This window comes from Mesoplodon bidens (assembly GCF_964165515.1).
Source record: "Mesoplodon bidens genome assembly, chromosome: X".
NCBI lineage: Eukaryota > Metazoa > Chordata > Mammalia > Artiodactyla > Ziphiidae > Mesoplodon > Mesoplodon bidens.
Genome location: NC_138163.1, coordinates 131,442,838 through 131,462,163, shown reverse-complemented (window position 1 = coordinate 131,462,163; position 19,326 = coordinate 131,442,838). Strand labels below are relative to the sequence as shown.

The 19,326-nt window shown below is 42.6% G+C and overlaps 1 long non-coding RNA gene across 1 annotated transcript in view; it reads left to right on the top strand.

Annotated features, from left to right (window-relative positions):
* LOC308608517 overlaps window positions 1-19,326 on the top strand; it is a 202,878-nt gene that overhangs the window by 9,171 nt on the left and 174,381 nt on the right. Inside the window, exon 3 of the long non-coding RNA XR_014014187.1 lies at window positions 5,255-5,319. This is a non-coding gene — a long non-coding RNA (uncharacterized lncRNA). The remainder of the gene's footprint in view (window positions 1-5,254; window positions 5,320-19,326) is intronic.

Here is a 19,326-nt window from a genome sequence, read left to right as displayed (position 1 = left end):
GGGCTACTCTTCGTTGTGGTGGCTTCTCTTGTTGCCGAGCACGGGCTTTAGAGCGCGGGGCTTCGGTAGATGCGGCACGTGGGCTCAGTAGTTGTGGCTCGTGGGCTCTAGAGCACAGGCTCAGTAGTTGTGGCACACAGGCTTAGTTTCTCCGTGGCATGTGGGATCGTCCCAGGCTCGAACCCTTGTCCCCTGCCTTGGCAGGCAGATTCTTAACCACTACGCCACCAGGGAAGCCGTAGATTTGTTTTTAATATTTCAGTACTCCTCATATCTTGTTAGTACACAGACCATCTGTTAACATAATGAAGTGTTCTGTTTGTAACAGCATATGGCAGGCTGCTTGGTGTATAAAGCAGCTAAAATCAAGGCTCTTGATTTGACATGGCAGCTTAATTCTGTGTATTTCTGTAGATGTGGTCTCGGTCCTAGCTTTGTCTAGGGAGATCTTGGGCAAATGTACGCTGTTTGAATCAGGATGGGTAAATATTCAGTGTGGTTACCTCCACCTCCAGAAAATAACTGAAAACACGTGGTCTCTGGAAGGTGAGCCAGCAGTGCCATCTTTCCATATGAAGACCTGCTTGACTATAATTAAAACTTTCATTTGACTATTAAAATTAAAGAACAGCTATAAATTAAAGTAACAATATTAAAATCTCTGGGGGATAAGTCTAAAACTCCTCTTTAATTAGAGAGCTACAAAACCTAAGGAACACTAATTCTTTTCGGCATCAAGGTCTCATCTTACAAAGAAGCTGGTATTTTGTAAATCACAGCTCTTCCAGGGCTGAGGACAAATTTTGGGTCTTGCTTGGGATTACTGCCTGAAAGATTTTGCCCTGTTAAGAACTAGGCTATAAGTTAGAGAATACTAATTTCTTATCCTGATTGGACATATGAGAATCTGGGTGGTCTTGGTCATGTCATGACTTTTCTAGATTAGAGTTTCCATAGTTCTATAGTTAGATGTTGCGTTATTAATTTTATTTGACTATTATAGTTCAAAAAGTTTGAAATTTTTGTTGCAATAATGAAAATCGTAGCCCTTCTCCTTAAAAACAGAAGGCATGGGCTTCCCTGGTGGCGCAGTGGATGAGAATCCGCCTGCCGATGCAGGGGATACGGGTTCGTGCCCCGGTCTGGGAAGATCCCACATGCTGCGGAGCGGCTGGGCCTGTGTGTGAGCCATGGCCGCTGAGCCTGCGTGTCCAGAGCCTGTGCTCTGCAACGGGAGAGGCCACAATAGTGAGAGGCCCGCGTACCGAAAAAGAAAAAAAAAAAAAAAAAAAAATCAAAAACAGAAGGCATTAGTAATAGGTGATGGATTCGGTTTTTAATTGTATATTCTTCTTCGTACTTTTCTGTATTTTTCAGATGTGTGTATCTACAGTTATATAAATAGAAAACTGTATTTGAAAACACTGTAAGGACATATACTAGTAGATTTTTCATTAAGACTTACTGAGTTTAAGATATTGTGCTCAGGTGGGCGTTAATCCTTCACTTTAATGACAGTTTTGCCAGGACAATCTGAAAGTTGAATTTGGCTTTCAGTTCATCCCCCTGACTGCCTTTTTCCATTTGCCAGTCTTAATATTTGTGCTTTCTCTTTATAGATCTTATTCCTCAGTTTTTATCTTTTTTTTCCATTGAATTAAAACAAACAATGAGCTTTAAAAAGAACACTCCTCATGGTAGATATCTCCAGAGAGCTTATATTTACTCTAAACTGAGTTTTGCCAGACCGTCCAAGTGGATACTCCTGATTTTTCATTATCCATCAACACATTACACTGTAGAGGATACAGTGACACAAAATTGGTGTAGTCCAGCAAAACTCTGATATGCAAACAGGACAACACAAAATCATGAGAATAGTTTTCTATCTAGTTCTAGAAAAATGATTCATATTTTTCCTCCCTTCCTTCCTTCTTTCTTTCGAGGTTTGTAAAAAGGCAAAATTATATATATATAGTAATTTGGTGCCTAAAAGTTTGAACTCTGGAAAATGGGATTGCCACTCTCCATGTTTCCCATTGGCTAAAGAGATGCTTTTTCTAAGAATATGCAAACGCTCTAGTCCAGTCTTTTACACCTTTAAAGTTATACTTGTTTGTTTTATAACATAATGCCAGCATGGCACTACAGTCAGCTGTATCTGAGAACAAAAGTGTATATCTCAATGTGATGAATGAGGACATAGGAAAACTTGGATATTTGAATTTTGTCCATGGTTATCTGAAGGTGGCAGAGATCTGGATTTGGTTGAGTCACTTCCGGTTTGATTATCTCGGCTGACTGCCACCAGTCACATTTAAGGATTCTGCCATCACATGGTTCATTTTTCATACATGCTGATGTGTGTATGTCAAACAGTGCAAAGGACTCCATGGTAATTTTAACCTACTACCTGGGTCTTTAGTTGTAAGAACCACAAGGTACATCCTGGTTGACTGAGTTTCTTGAATGAATGAAATGCACAACAAGTTCCCTTAGCAAAAGTAAAATCAGCCTCCTCTTTGAAGATCTGGCATGATTTGTAAACCTGACCACTATAAGGACATCTTTGGTAATTTAATACATATCTATATACTGCTGCTTTTTCATCTGTAAAATTTTCATTCCAAAAAGAGAAAAATCTTCTATAATGATTAATTCATTAAGTCTGATAATATCTCTCTACATACCAGAGTCAGCAAACTCTGGCCTGAGGGCCAGATATGGCCAGCTACCAGTTTTTCTACAGCCTGAATGCTAAGGCTGGCATTTGTATTTGTAAAGGACTGGAAAACAAATCAAAAGAAGAATACAGTTTCTTGGCATGTAAAAATTATATGAAATTCACATTTCAGTGTTCATAAGTCAAGTTTGATTGGCGCCCTCATTCATTTGCAGCTTGCTTCTGGCTTTCATGTTCAGTGGCAGAGTTGGATAGCTCTGACAGAAACTGTATGGCCTGCAAAACAGAAAATATTTACTATGTGGCCCATTTCAGAAAAAGTTTGCTGCTTCCTGTTCCAGACAAAGCTATTTTTGGAAAGAGAACTGAGGCCCAGCATGAAGTGGGTAGACATAGCAAAATCACTGCAATGAACTGGCCTGGGATGTAAACCAAACTTCTCATGTGATGTAATTTCTAGCGAAACATCTTGCATAAGTGGGGGAAATTAAAATCTGGAGATGAAAGTAGAAAACAGAAATCAAAAATCTAAATTTTGCATAGTGGGAACGTTTGAGGAATAGAGCCCAAGGATCGAGGGCATATTTTATCTATGGCCAAAATGCGCTTTTTCTGGAATAGCATGCTTCCCTTCCCGAGAGCAGAGCCATGCAGCCCTAGGCCATCACAGCCCTTGCTGATTGACTGCTGGACGGGGGTCACGTAGCTCTGAGTTTGGTCGGTGTAGGCAGTGATCAGGGTGACCTTTGAATGTTTAGGGTCTCAAAGCACACATACTTTGAGGGGTGGGGCCCATAAAAAGGCTGAGTCTGTGTCCTTCCATGAATGGCCCCCTAGAAGTGCTATATAGTCAGGTTCTCAAAAGCCTGCCTCTTTCTTTTATTCTGGACAGGTTTTAGTCCATTTGTGAGGGGATAATGAAGATTAGAATTTCAGTACTTGTTGTAACCTTGTCAGCGGTGGAGGACGGATGTGGCTAAGAACAGTGGTTATACTTTGTAATTTCTGGTTTGTGTGTGTATGTGGCTATCTAATGTTTTACTTGGGGGTAATCTCGTGTATATAATTTATAAATACATAATACATTCTTTACATATTTGTGCGCTCAAACTTTCTAAACAAATTTTTATTGAAATATAGTTGATTTACAATGTTGTGTTTCAGGTGTACAGCAAAGTGATTCAGTTATACATATAGGTGTATATATATATTCTTTTTAGATTCTTTTCCCTTATAGGTTATCAAACTTTTTTGGCGGGGGGGCTTGCTGCGTGGCATGGGGGATCTTAGCTCCCCGACCAGGGATTGAACCTGTGCCCCCTACAGTGGAAGTGTGGAGTCTGAACCACTGGACTGCCAGGGAAGCCCCAAACTTTTTATTGAGAGTTTTATTTGTGTCATCAGATAGTTCACATACTTGTTTTTTGCTTAACTTTCTACTGTTTTATAACCAATTACCACACATTTAATGGCTTAAAGCAACACATTTATCATCTCACAGTTTTCATCCGTTAGAAGTCTGGGAATGGTTTAGCTAGATCTTTGGCTCAGGATGTCACAGAGGTGCAATCAAGGTGTCGGCTGGGGCTGTGGTCTCATCTGGAAGCTCGTGTCCCCTTCCAAGTTCAAGTAGTTTGGGGGCAGAATTCTTTTCCTTGAAGCTATAAAACACATGGTGGCTTTCTTCTTCAAGGTCATCAGGAAAGAGTCTCTGACTCAGAGAAGGCCTAAGCCCTCTTTTAGAGGATGCCCGGCTGATTAAGTCAGGCCCACCCAGGATAATCACTCTTGATTACTTAGAGTTCACTGATTTGGGACCTCAATTACATTTGCAAAGTCCCTTCTACCTTGCCATATGATGTCACACAATCAAGGGAGTGACATCCATTGCCTTTGTCATATAACATAACCTAATCATGGCATAACACCAGGGGGCTGAGCTCATAGATACCATGTTAGAATTTTGGCTCTCACACCGGGCAAGGGAAGCATGACTCCAAGAGTCAGAGGGATCCAACTTTTAATCTTAGCTCTTCCGCTAACTAGCTGTGTGAATGTACAAGTAATTTAACTTCTCCATGCCTCAGTGCTCTCAACTGTAAATTGGAGATCATTCTAGCATCATTTTAGCGTTCCAGCACCTACCACTTTAGGCTGGTGCCAGAATTCAATAAGATAATACTTACAAAGGGTCTGGCACTGTGACTGGCAAATAGCAAGTGGGGGAATAGGTGTCAGATATTTTCATTAGATATTGGACATTGCCAGAATGTGCATCACAGGATCTTCAAGAAAGCAAGACAAGAGGAAGGAATTAGGAATGCAAATTAATCCTGGTTTTATAATAGAAAGGGCTTACTGAGAGCAGGCTAGTTCAGTAAATGGTGCTTGAACACAAAGTGAGATAAGTCTGTGAAAGCGTCTGCACCGCATAAATATTGGTTGAATTTAAACCTCGACAAAACTACATGCTTAATAATTGTCTGTGGATTAATTGATGTGATTATCTTCTTTTTAAAGTCAAATCACTGCTTAACCAAATTATTTCTTTCTCTTTATTGTTACCCACAGAACTATTTGAACCTGACAAACATTTAATCTGTCCACGTGGCCCCTGCCTTCTTCCCTGATCTAAGGTAAGGTCTGTTAATATGAAACCAATAGAGAAAGTCAGAGTGTAAGAACATTTGCCAAAGATCTTGATAAAGTATTGTGTAGCAAATGGAGAAATACAAATATCTAACCCAGGACCTGTAGTTTCTGTACTGAGTGATAATTCTCACCTACCTCCTAGTCACAAGCTAAAGGCCTGTGTTAAGCACTTCCTCTCTGAAGGGAAGGAGAGAGAAAACAAAAACAAACCCCCCCAAACAAGATGACCCCCCAGAAGAACACCACTCTAAATTTGCTCCTGTCCTTGGAAGTAAAGACAAAGAGATTCCCTTGATTACAGACTTGCTGATCTGTGAAAAATTCACAACCCCACGTTACCTCGTGCTTACAACAATGGGCAGACAGAAATCACACAGTGCGGTCTTTTGTCTTCTCCTTATATTGGCTTCTTATTCTCCAGAATGGCTTCTGGTCTGGTAACAGGGAGGGGGCCTGCTGGCTGAGGAACGCTCTGCAGAGTGGCTGGTATGGCTGTGGGTGGTGCCTGGGGAGCCTGGGAAAGGAAAATTCCTGGGAGCTGGGGCTGTGCTGTAGGTCCAGTAACTCAGCCATCCTGGAATTCTCGGACATGCCTGGTGCTTTGGGATCCTCGGAGCTCCTATCAGAGTGAACCGAAGAACTAACTATTCTAAAATTTTATAGAAAAGAGGGGGGAGAGAGGGAGGGAAATGACATCAACATACAGCAACATTCTGAGTCTCATTGTCAAGTACTAGCAAACCGTCCTAAGTAGCAGATCCAGATCTTGCTAAATTTTTCATAAAGTAGGAATTATTTTAGACTGTAGGAACAAAAGGACTATAGGATTGGTAGATCATTTCTTGTCTTACTTCAGAATCTATCTCTGTATATAATCTACTTTTATCATTAAATCACTGGAGGAACATAGAATAATGGAGGCAACCATCCAGATGTTTCCAAGCATCCAGGTGTTTGACAGTGTGGAAGTCTATGTAGACACAAAGTGTCTGGGCTTTCCATGGGCTCATTGTTTATCCTTTTGATTTATTTGCTTATTTATATGTATGTATTTGGAGGGGTGGGATGGGTGGGACGTGAGCAGATTTCATTCATTCAGCACACACTTAGGAAGCATCTATTATGGGTAAGACACTGAAAGACACACAAAGGAAACACAGAGGGACTTGGGCCATAAGAGATTTGCAGTCCTATCCCAGGGACTAGAAATCTTGTGACAAGCATCGTTCAAAGTTGTATTGACATCCATACGCCTAACTCATCTTCTGGAAAAGCTGGTCAAAACCATTCAACGGGTTGCCGAATTTTACAGGAGAACAAGAGTGAGGTTGAATTGACTGGTCATTCAGCAGATGTGGTTAATTCGATTTCCAGTTTACCAACAGCCAAACCAAAGGCTTCTAGTAGGAGTAAGCCAGCTTTCTGTCAATCTCTTCCGTGTCTCTTGGAGGGAAAAACAACCGGTCCAACTGCCATCTGGAAGGCAAAATTGCAAGCAGCCAGTCAGATGCAGTTTTCACCTCTGCACCAAGTGTTCAGCTTCACCCCCACATTTCCTCCAGCGTGAGTTTCTCATTCAGTGATCCCCAGCTGTATTTTTTCCCATTCAACTCGTCTCACTTTCTTTTTAGATCTTTTTTTTTTTTTTTTTTTTTTTTTTTGCGTTTCGCGGGCCTCTCACTGTTGTGGCCTCTCCTGTTGCGGAGCCCAGGCTCCGGACGCGCAGGGTCAGCGGCCATGGCTCACGGGCCCAGCCGCTCCACGGCATGTGGGATCTTCCCAGACCGGGGCACGAACCCGTGTCCCCTGCATCGGCAGGCGGACTCTCAACCACTGCGCCACCAGGGAAGCCCCTCACTTTCTTTTTAATCAGTGACAAAACAGGATAAAACACTTTTATTATTATTATCTGAAGCTCAGCATTACACCTAGGATTTATCTCTTTAAAAACTAGGAAGCCATTGCATTTATCAAAAGCAGAGAAGCAGTGGATGTGACTAGGGTTTCATATTGCCAATGGGTATTGCAAATTATACTAAGAAAATCTGAGAGTGAATGTCTTGTGTTACTGGCTTCTCAAATTTGATGACTACTATTTTATGAGTGCCTTCTTTTCCTTCTAGACATCTGTGGCATTTTTCTTAATGACCAAATATATAGATAGATATAGATATGTAACTTGTACCACGTGCGGCATGATTATTAAGAGGAATAATCCACGTGGTACTGAAGCAATTTTAGTCTTATATTTCTGGACTCTTGGAACCATTTAAGTAGCTGGCCCGTGGGTGGACTCCTTAGAGCACATTTGAAAACCTTACAGGGAGGTACATTTTACCCAAGGTGCACCATTTGGCTGTCAGAGTCCCTGGAATGTTCGGGAAAGGATGCTAAGTCAGCACTCCACATGACTTAATCGGGTGTTTCCATGAAAGATATAATAAACCGTGCTTCTCTCCACTGTCTGAAGATGGGTCACGTGGCAGGGTCTCTGTTGACAAAGGCCGCCAGGAAGTAACTGCTCCCCAGAGACACCATTTTCAAGCTGCTCTTTTCTGCTCAGTAAAGATTAAAAAGGAAGTGAAACCTTTTGTACTCTTCTGCCCTGCTGTTTTTTGGTGGTTTTTTTTTTTCAGACAGAGCAGGAACGCCTGCTCATACATTCTTCCAAGGACTTGCTAAGAAAGGCTTGAAAATAGCAGGCAAAAAGTGTCTCTGTTTGCTGTCTGTTCTTTGGCTATGGAATAAAAACCAAAAAATGACATTGAATCTGGTATTTGAAATGGCAGTGCTGTTGTGGCTGTGATGACTGGCTTGACAAGCCCACAATATTCTAGAAGCATGAGCCTGTCCCAAGAGCCAGCTCAGCTGTTTCTCAAGAATGAGACGGACTGGGGCCCTGCAGCAGTGTTTCCTCTTGCCGACCTTTCAGCCGCTGGGCAGAAACACATGCAAATAAAAATCAAAAACCCCAGAGAGCAAGCAAATCATTTCCAGACAGGCTGATAATGAACTTCAAGCCTTCAGCTCCAATATCACTGACTTAAATCCATTTGTTCTAGCTCTTTAATAGAACATGAGGTTAAATATACACAAACCTACATTTTTAGAATTCTCTCTTGTATTCATACCAGCGTGTGATTATTTTTTTTTTTAAGACAACATAAAATAGAGTGACTTTTAAAAAATCTAGCTTTTACGTCTCAATAAAGTTGGGGGAAAAAACTAGCATAGCACGAGAAAATAGAAAATGCTTTCAGATTTCCTTTCCCTGATTTTGAAGGTTTTCTTTTTCTTTTTTCCTTTATTAATAAACCTTAAAGATTTAAAAGTGTAAGCCAGGTGTGAGCTCTGAGGGAGAAGGTGCATTTTATTCACCTTTTTGTCCCAGACAACCAGAGATGGTGGGGTTTGTGTTTGTTGAACTCAGGAATCTTCTCCCTCCCATAACAGGCATAAGTCCCTTTTATAACTGTGAGCCTGCAGGAATCTGAGACCCAGAGTAGAGAATCTCTGCTTATTTTTCTAATCTATCTAATCTATCCTTCGAATTCTTCTATTTTGGATAACGTTAGATTTGAATCACGAGTTCCTGGGTCCATAGTACTGTTTGTACTCCTGAGATTACACTGAGGAGAAGTTTACTAGACTGTGCATCTCTAGAGCCTTCCTTTTCCTTTTTTCCATGTGTCTGGAGATTTAGTGAGAAAATCTGCCTTCAGCTACCTCAGTGGTTTGGCAGCCCTGACTTCCTGTTAATCATTTGCATTTCTATGGCCTTTAAGCTAAACGTTTCAAAAATGTAACGATTCGTTTCATTAAACTGCACTTCTCTGTCTCTGGAATGAATATGACAATGTTTGGGTCATTTCAGAACCGGAAAATTAAGGCCCCAAAGTTGCAAAGGTTTTTCTCTCTTGTCATTGTGCGTATGTATGCAGTATATGAATAAATCATTTAGTACTGTAAAAAAGTTTCAGGTTTTTTCCCTTTGGGTTGGAAACAAAAGCCCTTTTCACAGACTTTGATGATTCTTCCTCCAAACTTTAGCCTTATTCACACATTCTGCTAACCAAACCATCCTTATAAAACCAATAGAACCCTCTACCTTTGGGATGGGGGAGACCACAAAGAAATTAGCTGAAGCAGTCCAGGACTTTCCTCATCATTCTCCTCTATGACAATCCCTTGATCTCTCCTTGTCCATATATATTTTTCATTTATATTGATATATTTCATTTCTATTTTCCATTTATATTGCTCTATCAACAGTTCTGTACTTTTTTTTAAAAAGCGACCCCTTTTTGGTATCCTCAAATTTTTGTGGCCTGCCATAAGATACTATGATTATTTTTACAGTTTTGAAATTTATTTAAAAAGAATCTTCTAGCTAGGGCATTGCATTCTTTTGAGTGGGAAAATACATATTTGATATTGAATCTCTCAGTCCCTGGTATAACTGTGAGCCTGCAGGAATCTGAGACCCCTAGTAGAGAATCTCTGCTTGTTTTCAGTCAGCCATTTGGATGCTTCCCCGCCTTGTTTTCTAATTGCTTCTCAGCATCTCATTTCAGGGGATGGTTATTAAGCCGTCTTTTCCTCTCACAGGCAGAGACCAGCTGTTCATGCATTGCTCGGTCCATCCTCTTGATCTTCTTCTGCCTGGGAAGAGTCACTGCACTGACCTTCCAAACAAATGTCTGGTTGCTGCAACTAATTTTATGTTTTAGTACAAAGTAAAAGACCTCTGACCTCCGTGTAGTAAGGATCTGACCAAATGCTTGTGAATTAACAGTTTCCATCTTTGCAGACTTTGGCCTTTGAAGCTTGTTTGGCTTTCTTTTCTTACTGTTGCAGAGTCTTCCAGTTTTCTTATGAGCATAAGGGTTGCAGAGACCTTTTCCCTCCTGAAAGGACCATCAGGGCTACTTGGCTGGATGGATTAAAGGGTCCAGGCCTGACCCGTGGGCTGCTGGAATAGTCATATGAAAAAAAAAAAAAAAAAAAAGGCCCCATTAACCACTTTTTCCACCTGTTCTTTAGTCTTGCTTGAAAATCGTTTGTTTCTGATGTCTTTTCATCATAGTTTTTACAATCATCTTGTCAACAACTTATCCTAAAAATTGTTGAAAAGGCCCCATTCATTCTCAGCACAGAAGCTCCCGTTTGGATTCCTTTGTGACTGTTGTTTGGCTCTTAACATGTGGCTGGTATGAACTTGTGTGGAAAATCCCAACCCACTAGAGTCACCGATGCCTTCCTCATGGGGTGGTTTCTAGGGACTTCTTCATCTAATTGGCAATGACCCCAGAACCTTACCTCTACCAAGAACATGTCCCAGTTAACTCAGCTCCCAAGGCTCATCAGTACTTCACTTCTCTAGGTTGCTTGATGTTGTACGTAAGTCACCTAAACTGTGGTTGCATAGAACTGCTTGGGAGTCACACAGATCTCTCTGTATAAGGACGACTGAGAACTCTTCACTAGGTCTAGATCCTGGCTTACGTTGCCTTCTCTAAAAATAGGTAGAGATTCTCTTTCATATTAAGTAATGTGTGGGGACTTGCCATTGGCTTCAAGTTTTTGTTTTTTTTTTAATTGCGTGGTTCTCTGATCTTGTTGGGGAATAGGAGACCAAATAGATCTAGATTAGGGCACCCAACTGCAGCCAAGATGTATGGGCCTGCTCTTGGCTTCTCGTTCGCCATGTGACTTTGGGCGGGTCCCTGTCTCTGGCTTTGAGTTTCTCATTTGTAGAACGATGGAACTGGATCGGGGTCTTTCCACCTCTAAAGGTCTCTGATGCATAGGCGAGCTGCAGCATCATGGGTTCCAGCACAGCACCCCACAGCCTCCGCGCTCACCCTTCCTGGCACACATGCACATCTCCCTGTAGGACTCCCTGGTTTTTAAAGAAGGGCAAATGGAAAAGGAGACCTGAAACCCACATAGTTTCAGTTCTGACTTAGTGAGTTTTGAATTTAAATGCTTTCGCATATGAAACAGTGAGTGGGCAAAAGAAGCCTACAAAAAGAGCGCCCTGAGGTTGGATGAGCAACGCACAACTCCTTTCTATGGTGGTTCTCTTTTGGAACAAAACACATCAATGCTCAAAGCCAGAAGAGAAAAAATAAGAATAAGCGGAGGCATTGTTGAGCAAAGAGAAATAGAACATGGTGGCATGTGTATCCACGTAGGCTCTTGGCAAACCTACCTACTTCTATCTTTTTTTTTTTTTGCTTTGTCATATTCCCTTTCTTTTTGTACCTTTTTTAAAAAATTGAATTGTAGATGATTTACAGTGTTGTGTTAGTTTCAAGTGTACAGCAAAGTGAGTCAGTTATACATATGTACATATATATATTCTCTTTCAGATTCTTTTCCCTTATAGGTTATTATAAAATATTGAGTGTAGTTCCCTGTGCTATACAGTAGGTCCTTGTTGGTTATCTGTTTTATATATTGTGGTGTGTATCTGTTAATCCCAAACTCCTAATTTACCCCTTCCCACCTTTCCCCTTTGGTAACTATAAGTTTGTTCTCTATGTCTGTGGGTCTATTTCTGTTTTGTATATAAGTTCATTTAGATTTCCACATATAAGTGGTATCATGTGATTTTTGTCTTTCTCTGTCTGACGTACTTCACTTAGTGTGATCATCTCTAGGTCCATCCATGTTGCCGCAAATGGCATTATTTCATTCTTTTTTTTACGGCTGAGTAATATTCCACTGTATATATGTACCACATCTTCTTTATCCACTCATCTGTCGGTGGACATTCACAACCTACCTACTTCTAATGCTGCCACATCTGCCTGTATCAGGATGAGTTCTGGGTCTCAAGATTTGAAAACACAAAACAAAACAAACCAATTTTGAAAAAAACAGTGCTAAAAGGGAAAACTGTCGGGACTGATGTTACACGCAATAGCATCTTCCAGGTAGCTCTGTGGGATGAGTAACACTTGGGTTGGGCAGTGTGACAATGCTGGGACCAAGAATGGTGGACGATGGTGCATCACCATTGCTTCCTACAGACTCCAACCAAGGCAGAGATCCCTGTCATTAAGGGGTGTGAGTACACAGCCTGCAAATAGTATGTTTGGCAACTTTTAAATTCATTTGAGTCCAGACCGACAAATGTGTTCTAGGCAAGTGATTGTCTGCGTGATTTTCCACAGGATTTTGTCACACCAGCCCGTAAATGAAATACACAAACTGATCAGGGAGTGAGGGAGGTCTCAAATGTGCTTGGGAGTGTGAAGAGAAGATGGAGAGGAATGCTAAGGGTTTAAACAGGAAGAACTAATGAGGAAAACATATGACACTACTACAGGGGAATTTTTCCTCTTTTAGCCAGTCCTGACTTTCCATAGTTGTCACCATTCATCTCAAGCTAGTCCTCTGATATTTTTGCATCTTAGAAAAATGAAGAGTCTATAAAAGACAACATCTTGTAGGCCTGGTGTGTTTGTAACTGGCTTTTTGAAAGATGTTACTGATCTGCCTATGAGTGCCTTTCCAAGCTTTCATTGGATTTTTCGTGGGAAGGATAAATTAGTTTTCCTGTTGAAATACTGGACCCCAAGGAAAAGACCTCTTTCTCAGTGAGTGATAAATAAGGAGAACGGATATGATGTATTCAACAAATTTTTTTTTAATTGAAGTGTGATTTACAGTGAAGTGATTTACAATGTTGTGTTAGTTTCAGGTTTACAGCAAAGTGATTCAGTTTTAAATACATATCTATATAGATATATAGATATACACATATGTATATTCTTTTTCAGATTCTTTTCTCTTATAGGTTATTACAAAATATTGAGTATAGTTTCCTGTGCTATATAGTAGGTCTTTGATGGTTATCTATTTTATATATAGTAGTGTGTATATGTTAATTCCAAACTCCTGATTTACCCCTTCCCCCCTTCCCCTTTGGTAACCATAATTTTGTTTTCTGCATCTGTGGGTCTCTTTCTGTTTTGTATATAAGTTCATTTGCATCATTTTTTTAGATTCCCCATATAAGCGATATCATATGATATTTGTCTTTGTCTGACTTACTTCACTTAGTATGATCATCTCTAGGTCTATCCATGTTGCTGCGAATGGCATTATTTTATTCTTTTTTATGGCTGAGTAATATTCCATTGTGTATATGTACCACATATTTATCCACTCATCTGTCAGTGGACATTTAGGTTGCTTCCATGTCTCGACTATTGTAAATAGTGCTGCAGTGAGCATAGGGGTGCATGTATCCTTTTGAATTATGGTTTTCTCCTGGTATGTGGCCAGGAGTGTGATTGCTGGATCATACGGTAACTCTATTTTTAGTTTTTTGTTTGTTTGTTTGTTTGTTTTTGCGGTACGTGGGCCTCTCACTGTTGCGGCCTCTCCCGTTGCGGAGCACAGACTCCGGATGTGCAGGCTCAGCGGCCATGGCTCACGTGCCCAGCCGCTCCACGGCATGTGGGATCTTCCCGGACCGGGGCACGAACCCGTGTCCCCTGCATCGGCAGGCGGACTCTCAACCAGTTCGCCAGCAGGGAAGCCCTATTTTTAGTTTTGTAAGGAACCTCCATACTGTTTTCTATAGTGGCTGCACCAGTTTACATTCCCACCAACAGTGTAGGAGGGTTCCCTTTTCTCTACACCCTCTCCAGCATTAATTATTTCTGGACTTTTTGATGATGGCCGTTCTGGCTGGTGTGTTCAATGAAGTTTTAAAACGTCGTCAGTTTTGCAAAGGTACCTAAAGAAAACATGACATACAGATTTGTGAGTAAGGGTTCAAGGGAAGTCAGACCTTATGCAGAAAGTAACATAATGTGATGGTGTGCAGAGATGAATGAAGAGATGTAGCTAGAGAATCATGAAATAAGAACTGAAAGTAATGTTGGTTTTTCTCTTGGGCTTAGAAAGTTTGGGGAACCATTTGATAACAAATATTCATGATTCTTCTCGGTGCATTAGAGATGGGAAAGGTTGATTCCTATAGCTTGCTGTATGCTTGGGGCTTTTCCAACTTTTGGAGTTAAACAGTGACTAAAATACAGAGTTCCTGCCCCAAGGGAGCTTGCATTCTAGCAAGGAGACACTGACCAAAAAAAAAAAAAAAGGAATATATAATATGCTAGGCATGTTGATAAATGCTTTGGAGAAAAGTTAAAAATGTAAAGGAGATGGAGAGTGCATGGGAGCGTAGGGATCTGTGCTGTTTTAGACACATTATGATTGTAAGAATCATTAAGTCTAGTCACCATTCTTCCTCTGCACAGATGAAGAAACGGGGACACTGGGAGATGGCCCAAGGGCCCCCAGCTGGCTAATGCCCCCTGGGAATAAGACCCAGCTCTCGTGACCCAAGACCAATACTCTTCCCTTGTGCCTCCATCCTCGGCTTTGCCCCCAGTTGGAAATGAGCTGCTGCCATCCGATTCTGAAGTCTATCATTTCTTCCCTTTGCGATCAGTTTGTATTGATTTTCTTACGAGTACAAAATAAATTGTTCAACACGATTCCTGTACCACCTTGTGCCAGCAGTAATGGTACCTAAGATGTAGAAAGGGTTAATTTACCAGTTGGTGACTTCGGAGTGGTCTGGAGTTGACCTCATCAACTGTGTGGTCCTTAAGTACTCAGGACACTGTCTACTTTAATGTGCACAAGAGTCAGCTGGGAATCTTGTGAAAATGCAGGTTCCGATTCAAGATGTCTAGCTGGGGACCGAGATTCTGCATTTCCAACACGCAGTCTGGTGACGCTGATATTGCTGCTTCACGGACCACACTTTGAGTAGCGAGGGTCCAGGCGCCTCTGCTCTACGTTGCTCAGCGCAACTGCAAGAGAAACCTCAGAGTCAAAGCTGGCATTTCCTTTCTTCCCTTCCCTATTGCCCTACTCCCCTCCTTTGGAAGAATCCAGCTTAAAAAAAGAAAACGTATGAAACACCAGTGCGAAGCCTGAATTACAGTGTTAGGCGCGTAATTATCTGGGCAAAAAACAGATGTCTCAGACTCGGGGTTAGCTCAGCCCGCTGCTGGGGCCACATGGTAAAGTCGCTTGATGGAAGAGCCAACCAAGGCCACATGGTTTATGCCAAGAGAAAAAGGGGTGCATGTGTCTGAAACTCGGGGAGGGGAGAAGTGAGCAAGGGTTACCGTTGCATAAATAATATCGGAAGCGTCTCCCCGCCAGATTGCAAGCTGAGACTCCTGCGTGCTAATCTCGGCTGCAAGGGTGACTCAGTCTGCATCTGTAAATGAAAGCTTGCATCCTTGGCTGGGAAATAAAAATAGGAAAAAGCCTGCCCCATGCGGGAGCTTTTCCTCTGTGAGGGGCTGCCGCTATCCACTGTTAAGATCCTTTGATTGAGCCATCCTGAAGGAAGGGGCAAGCGTGAACCGGGACTTGGTTTGGGAAAGGTGGCAGAAACAGTCTGTAGAGAGCAGGATTCTTTATTTTTTTAATTTAAAAAAATTTTTTAAACATCCTTATTGGAGTATAATTGCTTTATAATGTTGGGTTAGTTTCTGCTGTACAACAAAGTGAATCAGCTCTACGTATACATATATCCCCATATCCCCTCCCTCTTGCGTCTCCCTCCCTCCCACCCTCCCTATCCCACCCCTCTAGGTGGTCACAAAGCACCGAGCTGATCTCCCTGTGCTATGCAGCTGCCTCCCACTAGCGATCTATTTTACATTTGGTAGTGTATATGTCCATGCCCCTCTCTCACTTTGTCACAGCTTACCCTTCCCCCTCCCCACGTCCTCAAGTCCATTCTCTACGTCTGCCTCTTTATTCCTGTCCTGCTTCTAGGTTCATTGGAACCTTTTTTTTTTTTTAGATTCCGTATATATGTGTTAGCATACGGTATGTGTTTTCTCTTTCTGACTTACTTCACTCTGTATGACAGACTCTAGGTCCATCCAGCTCACTACAAATAACTCAATTTCCTTTCTTTTTAGGGCTGAGTAATATTCCATGTTATATATGTGCCACATCTTCTTTATCCCTTCATCTGTCGATGGACACTTAGGTTGATTCCGTGTCCTGGCTATCGTCAATAGTGCGAGAGCAGGATTCTTGCAAAACCCGCCTTCTGTGGCTCTTTACATTTGCACCTACTTGCTACCCGCCATCACAAGTCTTTTGTCCACCACCTGAGCTGGCCCTGCACGTATGGACGCATGTTCTGGGGCCCCAGAGGGCAGCTCAGGAGGGAAAGGCCAGCCCCCGTCCCCCCACCGTGACCTGGCTGAGCTAAGGAGAACTAAGCCCCCATTTGCGAGCTCAGTTGCTTCTCAGAGGAAAATGGTAACAGTCATGATAAGAAAAAATTGAATTCACATCTCTAAGTGGGCAAAGGCTAAACAGTTCCCATTATTCTTTTTTTTTTTTATGTAAGAGCATTTATGTTTAAACTCCTTTGGTGTTCTTCTATTAATTAATTTACTTATTTTGGCTGTGTTGGGTCTTCGTTTCTGTGCGAGGGCTTTCTCTAGTTGTGGCAAGCGGGGGCCACTCTTCATCGCGGTGTGCGGGCCTCTCACTATCGCGGCCTCTCTTGTTATGGAGCACAGGCTCCGGACGCACAGGCTCAGTAGTTGTGGCTCACGGGCCTAGTTGCTCCGCGGCATATGGGATCCTCCCAGACCAGGGCTCGAACCCGTGTCCCCTGCATTAGCAGGCAGATTCTCAACCACTGCGCCACCAGGGAAGCCCCAGTTCCCGTTACTCTTGAGGAGGCAAAAGCAGTTCTGGCGCGCCTAGGGTTTCACAGCTCCGTGGGGCTTCATCTCAGTCTGAGACTTTGGGCCATTTGGTCTGTGTTCAGTAAGATTTGGCAGGGGACGTGAGGATGGGGTGACGAGTGGGTGACAGATAGCTGACTTTGGATTTCTCGGCATTTGCCGAGACCTTGGAGGCTGCCTTACTCCTTCCGTAGTTAAGACTGGTTTCACTGGAGATGATGATCGTTCCCCAGAGGACAGTTGGACTCTCCCTGACACTATCAGTAAGGACACATGGAATTCTCTGAGTCCCCATGCAGTGGCCCAGAAGGTTGGACTTCACTCTGGGAATTTTCACTGGTCTGTTTTGTTTAAAGTTGAGCTAAAGGGGTGGCAAGTAGAGGTGCACTTCTCTTATCAGTTACTAGAATGTTTTCTACCAGCTGGATAAGCCACCCAGGGAAACAAAGGCTAGTTTCCTGGTCAATATCAGGTCCAGTCTGTGACAGCCTCCCAGCCTTGGGGAAGGGAAGAGTGAAGGCAAACGCCCTTTTCTCTGTCACCAAATCTCAGTCCATGGCAGTGCCTCAAGGATGAGGCTGTGAGGCAACCCAGCTATCGCAGGCCTGGATTTTCTGCGTGAGACTGTGATCTCGGCTTGGCAAATGCCAACTCTTTCCAGAGGGAGACTCTGGGAAATCAAAGGAAAAAAACCCTTTTAGTTCCAATGGCCCTTCTCACCATCACTTTGAATGGCTAAATCTTTTGTACTTTGAATTGTCCACATTTCCAGATGTGGCATACTGAGTGGACACCCACTGACAGGGCCATTCTATACCTCTACCCAGTGAGCCAGACCCCAGGACGGGGATGAAGCGGGGAGGGGCCGGGAAAAGTTCAGTCCATTTTTCTTATTGTACCACTGATCTTACAATGTCGCCATGTCGTTAAAGCCAATTAGCATACTTGTTTTTGTTTGAGTAAACTTTTTGCTCTGGGATTAAATTTGCAGAAAAGTTGCAAAGATAGTACAGAGAGTTCCCATGTACCCGTCACCCAGCTTCCCCTAATGTTAACATTTGACATTTCCAGCTGTTTGTCCAAACAAACTGACATTGGGGCAGTGCTATTAACTAAACACCAGACTTTATTTGGGTTTCATCAACTTTCCCACTAATGTGCTTTTTCTATCCCAGGAGTCAATCCAGGGTATAATATTGCATTTGGTAGCTTTTTTTCTAGCAAACCTCCACTTGCACAGATCTAGCTGATCTTTTCACCAGCCTCCCGGTGCACCTGTTCTGTGCAGGACCCTGGCTGGACTCTGAGAGGTAGAGGTGAAATGTCCTCAAGCAGTCACTGTCTAGCTGTTGAGGCTGATGTTCAGTTACTACCATGGGATGCTCACAGCCAGTGTGCTTTGCAGACAGAGCCTCTGGGTTGCAGAGCAGAGGTATCGGTGAGGATAAATGTACTTTGAGCCCGGGAACATCAGAAGCCATGCCTAGCTAGCGAGTGGGCTGGGAGGGAGGTCTGGGAAGGTGATAAACAGGGCTCTGCCCAATTTGACTTCAATAGGAAAGAGAAAATACTGCGGGGTGCTGAGCTAATCATTGCACAGTTCTAAGCGTCTGTATTGCCAGTGTCCTGGTCTCCAAAAACAATGAAACGAAGTACCCTAATACTGGGAGTGTGTGTGTGTGTGTGTGTGTGTATGATTTCAAGCAGGGCTCATTAGGAAGAAACTCCACCAATCTTTCTTTTCTTTAGCTACATGGTAGCTGGTTGAACTATTTGATTTTATAGCAAAGAGCTCACAAAAAAAGTGCCTTTATCCCCAGGCTGAAAGCACAAGAAAACACCCCAAAACCTGTACCATGTCAGCACCCAGATAGAAAATCATTCATTTTCAGTGTTGGTTATTCATTTTGTTGGTGGTGATCATCTCCCCTCTTCTCCCACACTAGCAGTGCTGACTTTTATCCAGGCAGAGGCTTGACTAGTGGGGCGAGGACCCACTTCCTCCATTGAAACCAAATGACTGCAGGGAAACGGGGCAGGCTGACTGACACACGGCCTCAGTTTGGCCCCCAGAGATGGTCATGGGGTGTCTCAGGGAGAGGGACCCGACACAGTGTTGAAAGCAGTGCTCTCTCTGCAAAAGCAGGGTGTCCATTGATGTCAGAAGAAATTGCAGTGTTGAAAACCTACGGGATTTCAGGTCGGGTTCAACCAAAGTGTTCCCAAGTTCTG